The sequence below is a fragment of the Oryctolagus cuniculus genome, chromosome 7, assembly GCF_051225735.1.
Source record: "Oryctolagus cuniculus isolate XC-2025 breed Fujian yellow rabbit chromosome 7, ASM5122573v1, whole genome shotgun sequence".
In the NCBI taxonomy this organism is placed as follows: Eukaryota; Metazoa; Chordata; class Mammalia; order Lagomorpha; family Leporidae; genus Oryctolagus; species Oryctolagus cuniculus.
This window is the reverse complement of record NC_142873.1, coordinates 96650623-96660751: the sequence shown is the minus strand read 5'-3', so window position 1 is coordinate 96660751 and position 10129 is coordinate 96650623. Positions and strand designations below refer to the sequence as shown.

Below are 10129 nucleotides of genomic sequence, written 5' to 3'. Positions count from 1 at the left end.
GCTATTTAGGACATCTGCCATTCTATGAGTCTGCTGAGTATCTCACTTCCCATGTTGGATCACTCTCCCCTTTATTTATTCTATCGGTTAGTGTTAGCAAGTACTAGACTTGTTTATGTGCTCCCTTTGACTCTTAGTCCTTTCATTATGATCAATTGTGAACTGAAATTGATCACTTGGAATAGTGAGATGGCATTGGTACATGCCACCTTGATGGGATTGAATTGGAATCCCCTGGTATGTTTCTAACTCTACCATTTGGGGCAAGTCAGCTTGAGCATGTCCCAAATTATACATCTCTTCCCTCTCTTATTCCCACTCTTATGTTGAACAGGGATCACATTTCAGTTAATTTTCAACACTTAAGAATAACTGTGTATTAATTACAGAATTAAACCAGTCATATTAAGTAGAACAGACAAAAAAACTACTAAGAGGGATAATGTATTAAGTTGTTCATTAACAGTCAGGGTTATGCTGATCAAGTCACCGTTTCCCATAGTGGCCATTTCACTTCAACAGGTTTCCTTTTTGGTTCAGTCAGTTGTCACCGATCAGGGAGAACATATGGTATTTGTCCCTTTGGGACTGGCTTATTTCACTCAGCATGATGTGTTCCAGATTCCTCCATTTTGTTGCAAATGACTGGTGGATGTAAGGGGGCCGTGCCGAGGACTGTTGTAGGGGCACCGTGGAGACGCTGCCTGCAGGGCGCGGGCGCCATGGAGCGCTATGCGGGCGCCCTGGAGGAGGCGGCAGACGGGACTCGGCAGCAGGAGCGGCACTATCAGCTGCTGTCGGCGCTGCAGAACCTGGTCAAGGAGCTGCCCAGCTCCTTCCAGCAGCGCCTGTCCTACACGACGCTCAGCGACCTGGCCCTGGTGCTCCTCGACGGCACCGTGTTCGAGATCGTGCAGGGGCTCCTGGAGATCCAGCACCTGACCGAGAAGAGCCTGTACAACCAGCGCCTGCGGCTGCAGAACCAGCACCGAGTGCTCAAACAGGCGCTGCGGCAGAAGCACCAGGAAGCCCAGCAGGCCTGCCGGCCCCACAACTTGCCCGTGCTGCAGGCGGCCCAGCAGCGGGAGCTGGAGGCGGTGGAGCACCGGATCCGCGAGGAACAGCGGGCGATGGACCGGAAGATCGTGCTGGAGCTGGACCGCAAGGTGGCCGACCAGCAGAGCACACTGGAGAAGGCTGGCGTGGCTGGCTTTTACGTGACCACCAACCCGCAGGAGCTGACGCTGCAGATGAACCTGTTGGAACTCATCCGGAAGCTGCAGCAGAGGGGCTGCCAGGCGGGGAAGGCGGCCCTGTGACCAGGCGGGCTCCCTGCTGGCTGGTAATGTAATCTAATCTGATCTCTTTCCAAACTCTGCCTCTAGACATCATGGTCAGATTAGATTTCCTCCATCTCCATGCCATTACCATAAGATTTGGGGTGATTAAACTCCTGCTGAATTTGAGAGTACATATCATTTGAGCCGTAGCATGGTTCCATCTCATTCCAACCCCTCCTCAGGAGAATGTACCACATGCTCTCTCAGGTAGGCAGCTTCTGGCTGAGTAGGCAACTGTCCTGTTGCTTAGCTTATCTCCAATTTAGCACCAAGGAGTAAGGAAATTATCTGTTTTCCCTTCTTGTAGCCATCGGATACTCTTCATCTTTTGTATAAGCTTTATAATGACCCAGTTTTCAGCAACTCCAGACAAGAAACCTACATTTCAAAGTGGTCCTCAAATTCTGACTGACAGTTCTCTTGGCATTTCCAGCTTTTTCAAGGGTTAGTGAGACAAGGAGTTGAAATATTTTTATTTTACCATACACTCTTCTACCATCAGGAAAATAGTGAAATGGAGAAAAGACCAAATGTCATACTATGACTGCTTTCCCAACTTTCATTTCTAGCTCTCTTTACATACGGATGATAAAGAAAGGATTGTTATAAAATAGATTCTACTGGAAGAGCTCAGTATATAGCAAGGCATGTGGTGGAGTGTCTAGCAGCAATAGACTACTGAACTTTGAAAGGTGGACACACGTGTTTTGTTTTCTGCCATGAGGTGTTATGACAGTAAGTGACGCCATCTTGTTGGAATGCTACAGATGACTTCCATGGGCTGGCTAAGTCCAGTGCACGTCATTGCAGATCATCTGAGTGCCTTCTACTCTACCATTGCTGTTCTCCTTCTCTGTGCTGATTCCCTGCTTGAGTCATGAGAAGCCAGAATCTGCTCCCCACTCACCAAGTTTCTTATGTGCTTTAGTGTCTTTCGCTGTGATTTCCTGTTTCCTGAGCCCACTCTTCACACCTTGTCTTCTTTTTACTCCATCATTGTGCCCACATGATTCTCCACTCTATCCTTATCTTCCAGGCTGTACTGACAAATTCTTCCTCCTGTTCTCTTTAAACTCTAGACTCCACGTTGAATGGAACTTGGATTGAGAGCTCTGGAAGCCACAGAGCAGGTTTCACTCACCTTTATAGTCCTAGTACCTTGCACACTGCCTGGCACAAAATAAGTGTGCAGTACATAATAAACGGAGTTGAGGTTCTGAATGACATGTGTCATGCACAATTTGTTCATCACTCTTGTAAGAACATTTATATATATTCTTCCACTTTTATTTGGAAGATTCATTTTGGGAACAGGTCATTTAAAACAACTTACATTGTGTTCTGCATTCATGCTCTGATTGCATACCTTTCACACGATTATTTTATAGACAATTCTGTCACTTTGATGATGTAGTTTAGTATTACTGTATTGATTGAATAGCTTATTTAATGAGCTGCTGTTTTTTTCATAGATTCTGTCTCTTTCAGAAAACTACAACTTAAAAAGATGAAGCACTCAAAAAAAGGAAATAGAAAAAATGTAGTTGGCCTTTAAATTGCTGACACTGTAATAAGCCAACTTTGATAGCATTGATTTAATAAGTAACCCAAAATAGATCTTAAAATCACCCAGTCCATGGTTTCTTTAAAGCAAATAGTTCAGCCAACAAAGGCATATGAAATGAATGATAAGCAAGAATGATTGATACATTGGTATTCATCTTATGTTTTGAATCCAAAAGAACAATGCTGGGATATTTTCATTTCATAACAATGCTAAAACAACTTGTGTATTGTGACTATTATGAAAAAGCACCTGCATAATGATTTTACAGTTGTTTGCCTGGTACTATGCTCAGTTCATACATTATTTCATTGCCTCACTAGGCCTTACTGTCCTGTTACATTAGTCAAACTTCTCCAGGGAAGTGGAATAAAATATATAAAATAAGATATGAATGGACTTTAAAAAGTTTGTGGAAAAATAAAATTAAAACAAAATGCATATTTTCTTAAACTTTTTGAAAAGATTTATCATATGTATTATATATATGAAGAGATATATGAGGAGATGTATCATAAGGAATTCTCCTACAATTATGAAGGCTGGCAAATTCCAAGATCTTCAGAGCGAGTCAGCTGAGACTAGAGACCTAAGAGAATTTATTGGCTTAGTTCTAATCCAAAGATCAGCAGGCTTGAGACCCACTAAGAACCAATGTTTCAGTTCAGGTATAAAGCTGATTTCTCAGTTCAAAGGCAGTCAGGCAAGAAGAATTGTCTCTTATTTAGGAAAGCATCAGCCTCTTCTATTCAGGTCTTCACCTATTGCATGATGCCCACTACATGAAGGAGGACAACCTGATCCACTCAGTTTATCAATTTAAATGTTAATTACATTCAATGTACCCTGAAAGAAACAGAATAACATTTGACCAAATATCTGAGTACCCCGTGGTCCGGTGAAGTTGACACATAAAATAAACCATCCTCACACCTATGTAGTAGGTTCCGTGACTATCCCTGTTTTTTAGCTAGTAAATGGCAAAGATTCTACACAAACCCAGGTCTGACTGTCCAAAGTACCATATTTAAAAAAAGAGATCAGAATATGAATTTAAGCAGAGCCAGTATTTTTAAAATGTATATGACAGCTTGCATTACTGTTCTTGGCACATAGACTCCCTATGGTTGACATTAGTATTATTAATATTTAAAAGTATTGTTATTTTATCAAATATAAGCATTTGTCTTCTTAGAATAACAGTGAGGATGACAAAATGGACAGAATGAAAATGTATTTGGCTAATATTAATCTCTTCTTTTCCTTGGTTTTATAATATAAAGATAAAAAATATAAAGCACTAGGCAATTAATTTCTCTAACATATTCTCTTGCAAAAATAATATTACCTTTGGCAGAGATATGCTTTTTTCTTGCTGATGTCATTAGAAATTGACAAGGTCAAACCAAATGAGAAATTGACAGTGTCCCCATCTTCCCAGTTTTAAATAAGTATTGTCAAAAGAAATAACAATCTGGTTTGAACTTGTTCATCCTTGAAATGCCTTTTTTTTAAAGGCCTCCTAGCAAATCTAATGTGAGAGCAAAAGCAGTTGGGAAAAAGCAAAAATCGCTTAAGTATACTTCCTCATTCTGTTCTATGTGGTCAAAATAAAATACTCATTTTCAATGACTTGGGCACTTAGATGTTTGTTTCCTTTTTTTCCCCACAGAGTAAGTGGGAATATTCATAAAGGAAACTTTGATGAATTAATAAGCTGTTCTTTCCAATGTGTAAGTAAAATATAGCCTTCTCTGGAATAAATTATCTTTAAAGACTTTATCCAGTGGTTCCTCACTTCAATTCTAGGGGAAGACTCCAGGCAAAATCAGGAAATTAGTTGTATATGTGTGGTGGTGTTGTTTTTCTTCTTCCTCTTCTTCTCTTCCTCCATCAACACCAACACCACCACCTCCACATTTATAATTTAAAAGCTTTAATATTAGATAGCAATGAGATGGAGGAGGCATTTGCTTCAGTCAGAATGACCTCCCTAGATTTGCTGGTATCCCAACAGAGGGAAAACAGACTCACTCTCTGTGTTTTCCTAGACATTGAGACTAGTCTTGCTCATTTCTCATTTTCTGCCTAATGTACTCTCAATTCCAGCCACACTAATTATAATGCAAATCAGCCTTAATTGTCCCTGTACAGTGTAGACAATGCTATTGTCTCTTCTCAGAATGCCTTCCAGTCCCTTCTCAGGCAATACTTGCCCCATCTTCAGCTGAGTTCAGTTAATAAAAGTTCTCCTCTACCCAAGGCATATTATTGATTTATTTACTTTTTTTTTAAAGTATTTATTTCTTTATTTATTTGAAAGGCAGAATTACAGAATGGCAGAGACAGGGAGAGAGAGGTCTTCTATCCACTGATTAACTTTCCAAATGGCCACAATGGCTGGAGCTGAGCTGATCTGAAGTCAGGAGCCAAGAGCTTCTTCCAGATCTCCCACATGGGTTCAGGGACAAACAATGTGGACATTGTTTGTAAGAGAATATTGGCAGACACCCACATCAGAGGCAAACCTGTGCTAATGGCCAAGATAAATGTGCTCTGCAGTTTTCCAATGTATTCGATGTTCTCAGGGACTTAGGCCATTTCTACTTCTTTAAAAAAAAAAAAAAAGATTTATTTTATTTATTTGAAAGACAGAGTTACAGAGAGAGGTAGACAGAGAGAGAAAGGTCTTCCATCTGTTGGTTCACTCCCCAAATGGCCACAACGGCTGGAGCTGAGCCAATCTGAAGTCAGGAGCCAAGAGCTTCTTCCGGGTCTTCCATGTGGGTGCAGGGGCCCAAGGACCTGGGCCATCTTCTACTGCTTTCCCAGGCCATAGCAGAGAGCTGGATCGGAAGAGGAGCAGCCAGGACTCAAACTGGTGCCCATAACGGATGCCAGCACTGCAAGAGGCTGCTTCACCTGCTACTCCACTGTACCAGCCCATTTACTTACTATTAAATTGACCACTTTAATGGGATAGAGTATGGTAATTTGTGGTAATTCAGTGTATGCATCATGCTGACCAGGCACTGTGGGAGCATAAAGTAGGGTTACACATCTGTGAGCTGCAGCATGGTCACCTAGATAGCCATTAGAAATTGCATAATTTTGATAGTTGACCCACACACTAATTTCCTCCAACTTTTCCAAGTTTTCAGTGCATTGTAGTTATGAGGTAATATAATGGTCTAATAGAAACAAAGAAAACATATCAGAAGGATGTTTTTAGTATAGTACAACACATGATACATGCATAATTGACCTTGTCAATTTTTAATGATCAAATTGAAGTAATTAGTATTTCCATCCCTTTAAACATTCATTATTTCTTTGTGTTAGAAAACTTCAAACTCCTCCCTTGTAGTTCTCTATAAAAATATAATAAATTGCTCTCATTCTCATACCCTAATGTGGGTGCTGGAGCTCCTGTCCTTGCATCCATCTCTAGTGCAGGATAGAGAAAGAGATAGAGGAAAAAGAAGGTCCAGAAAGCGTGTATCAATTTAATGTGGTTTCCCTAAGATATCTAGATACCACTGCTGTTTATAGCTCACTGTCAATAATTTGGCCTACTTGTCACATTTAGTTGCAAAGGAAGATAGGAAATGTAGTCATAATCCCCTGGCAATGTGCTCAGTTAAAAATCAGAGATTCGGGGCCCAGCGCTGTGGCATAGCAGGTAAAGCTACCACCTGCACTGCCAGCATCTCATACGGGTGCCAGTTTGAGACCCAGCTGCTTCACTTCCAATTCAGCCCTTGGGTATGGCCTGGGAAAGCAGTAGAAGAAGGGCCAAGACTTGGGCTCCTATACCTGCATAGGAGACCTGGAAGAAGCTCTTGGCTCCTGGATCCTGGCTTCAGATCGGTGCAGCTCTGGCCATTGTGGCCATCTGGGGAGTGAACCAACAGATGGAAGACTTTTCTCTCTCCCTCTCCCCTCCTCCTCCCTGCTTCTGCCTCTCTGTAACTCTGCATTTCAAATAAATAAATAAATATTTTAAAAAAATCAGAGGTTTTAGGACCACTGGGTTCATTCCTCAAATGGCCACAATGGCTGGAGCTGGGCCAATGTGAAGCCAAGAGTCAGGAGCTTCTTCCAGGTCTCCCACGCAGATGCAGGGGCCCAAGTGCTTAGGTCAACTTCTACTGCTTTCCCAGGCCATAGCAGAAAGCTGGATCAGAAGAGTAGCAGCCAAAACTCTAACAGGCACCCAAACTGGATGCTGGCACTACAGTCAGAGGTTTCACCTACTATGCCACAGTGCTAGCCCTTAAAGTTTTCATTTATTTGTTTACTCGAAAGGCAGAGAGGCAGGAAGAAAAAGAGAGGGAAAGAGACAGAAAGAGATTAATCACCCATTGGTTTACTCCCCATTTGCCTACAGCACCTAGGGCTGGCCCAGGCTAAAGCCAGGAGCAGGAAACTCAATCTCGATCTCCCTCGGATAGCAGGATTCTAAGTACTTGAGCCATAACCTGCTGCATTCTAGTGTGTTTATTAGCACACTGGAAGCTGGAGTTGGAAGTGGAGCTGGAACCTGAATCAAATGATAGGGTTATGATTGTCCCAGGCAGAATCCTAAGCACTGTGCCAATTCCTTGCTCCTAAACCTACATTTTACTCCCATGTTCCATGATTTTTTAAATTTTCCATAAACTTTTTGAAGTGACCTTGTGCATCTTCCAATCCTTATGGTATTTACCTGTGTACTAATTCGTGTACCATATTATGGAAAATCTTGCAGTATTACCACCACTTTGCATCTACAACGACTATTTACTATTTATCACATCCTTTCCATTTATATTTACATTTCAAAAATCTATGGCCATCAGTAAGACCAGCATATTCATGTCAGTATTTAATAGTAAGATTTTAACTGTAAGTATAAAGTAAAAAATTGTGTAATCATGTAATGCTTAAAGAACTAACCACTAATAAAAATTGGCAATAATTATTTGCCTTTATTTTTCCTAGTCAGTCTGTGTAATGTAGATAGGAAGCCCCTTGTGAATGCAGATTCTCATTTTTACACATAATCTCCTGGAATGAGAATGAGGGAGAGGGAGAAATGGCTAGGGTCTTGGGCCTCATGAGCAAACTCTAACCCCTGCTCTTGCCCATTCTTGATCAGTCCAGGAAAAGCTTGATGACGAGAATGGAGAATTCCTGCCTGATGTTGTTTCATTTAGAGGGAAGACTATTGAAGCTCTTCTCCCAAATTGGTAAATAACATCTATATGGGACTTGGGCTTGGATTTAGGGGAAGAGGAGGGCCTGCTCTGGGTAAACTACCATAGTCCCAATATACTGCTAATGCTTACACCTAGTATCTTGAATTTGATTTTCCCATGTCTTCTCTTCAGAAACTCTCACTTTAGGTATTAGGCTTACTAGCATCCTAGCCACAGAGTTACAAAGGGAATTTCAGTTGTTTTTTTTTTTAAAGATTTATTTATTTATTTGAAAGGTAGAGTTACAGAGAGGCAGAGGCAGAGAGAGAGAGAGAGAGAGAGAGAGATTGAGATCTTCCATCTGCAGGTTCACTCCCCAGATGGCAACAATGGTGGGAGTTGTGTTAACCTGAAGCTAGGAGACAGGAGCTTCCTCCTGGTCAACCATGCTAGTGCAGGGGCCAAAGGACTTGGGCTATCCTCTACCGCCTTCCCAGGCCATAGCAGAGAGCGAGATCGGAAGTGGAGCAGCTGGGACTCGAACCAGCACCCATATGGGATGCCGGCACTCCAGGCAGCAGCTTCACCCACTGTGCCACAGTGCCAGCCCTGGGAATTCCAGTTTTCTTACAAGCTTTAAGTGCTCCATGCACTCTTCCAATGAATATTCCAATCTTTGGTAATTGTTGGACTATCAATATTTGACAATAGACATATATATTCAGACTAGAAAAAGGCTTTTTTTTTTTTTTTGCTATTGAAAATGACACAGTGTTTCTGAAAGAAGGAAGGAAGAGGGGGTTGCTGAAATGTTTTTTTAAAGGAAAGAGTTTATTGAGGGAAACCTGATAGACCAGAGGGAAGGGGTAAAGAAGGAAAAGACAGAGAAGGAGAGTGTAAAAGAGAGAGACAGAGAGATCGAGAGAGCCATGTGTTCAGGAATAGGTCCTTTGAAACCTTTGCTGGGTGGCGGGCAGGGAAATAGGAGCAGTTAATCCCATTAGGGTGGGGGTGGAGCTGACACCAGTGGTTGAGCCATGGGGTCACCTGGCTTCCAGTCATGGTGGTGGGGGAGCCTAGGATGGTGTCCGGGACGTAGATCGTGCCATAGATAGGACTGTGCCATTTTACTAACATTCCCCCCTTTTATTTTTTATAAAGCAGGAGTTGTATAGGATTACATTAGCCCCAAAAGTCTAGGAGGGGTGGAGGGATGGTGATCTGTCTTTAGAGCTACTTCCTGCTGACATGAGGCAAAGAGGTGTTCTCTGCTGGCATGGGGCAATGTGTCAAGCTGCTGTCTCCTGGGTGGAGAGCCGAGTTTATCCATGTAGCAGCATTTGGTTGACTGCCTGGTTGGTGAAGTGTGGGGAGCAACTCGGACTAGACTAAGTTACTGGAATTAAGACTTATTCTATGCATCTGCTCTCCCACAATATGGCGCTGAGAAGGGAGTAAACAACTTCTACGCAGCTGCCTCTCGCCAACTTGAGTGATGACCTGCAGGAGCTGATCCTGCTCCTGATTGGAGGAGAGCAGCGTACTCGGCGTGTGGGTAGCAGAGTTGGGATTGGTGGAAGAGGACTATAAAGGAGGAGAGAGACAACATGCACCAGGAACATCTATCTGAAGGAACACCTGAGCAGCCCCCGAGAGAGCCGGCCAGCGGTGTGCCACTCCCCCGCGGAAGTGGGGAAAGTGGCAGGGGGCACCACCCTTCCACGGAGGTGGAAGGATCGGCAGCCAACCCAGGAAGAACCAGCAGCAAACCCGGGAAGGGCCGAGCAGACAAAAGAACAGCGCAGGGTCCTGTGTCGTTCCTCCACGAAGAGGGGGAGCGACAGTGAAGGCCTTGGTTCGTTCCATTATCAGGAAGTCACTTATTTAATCAACCAACATTAAGCCTCTTTTTGTTTGCATTTGCCCAGTCAGTATAGGTTGGACTGGGAACCAAGGAAGTAAATGCTAAACAGGGAGTTACTGAGCTAGCAGTCTACCAAATCACTAACACGAGCTGCAGATAAACAGGAAAAAGCCCAACTACA

The 10129-nt window shown here is 42.8% G+C and overlaps 1 pseudogene across 1 annotated transcript; it reads left to right on the top strand.

Moving 5' to 3' along the window:
* Positions 1-685: 685 nt before the first annotated feature.
* Positions 686-1358, top strand: LOC100346471 (protein DGCR6 pseudogene; annotated as a pseudogene). Its single transcript, XR_016236739.1, has one exon. The product of XR_016236739.1 is annotated as a protein DGCR6 pseudogene (transcript).
* Positions 1359-10129: the final 8771 nt, after the last annotated feature.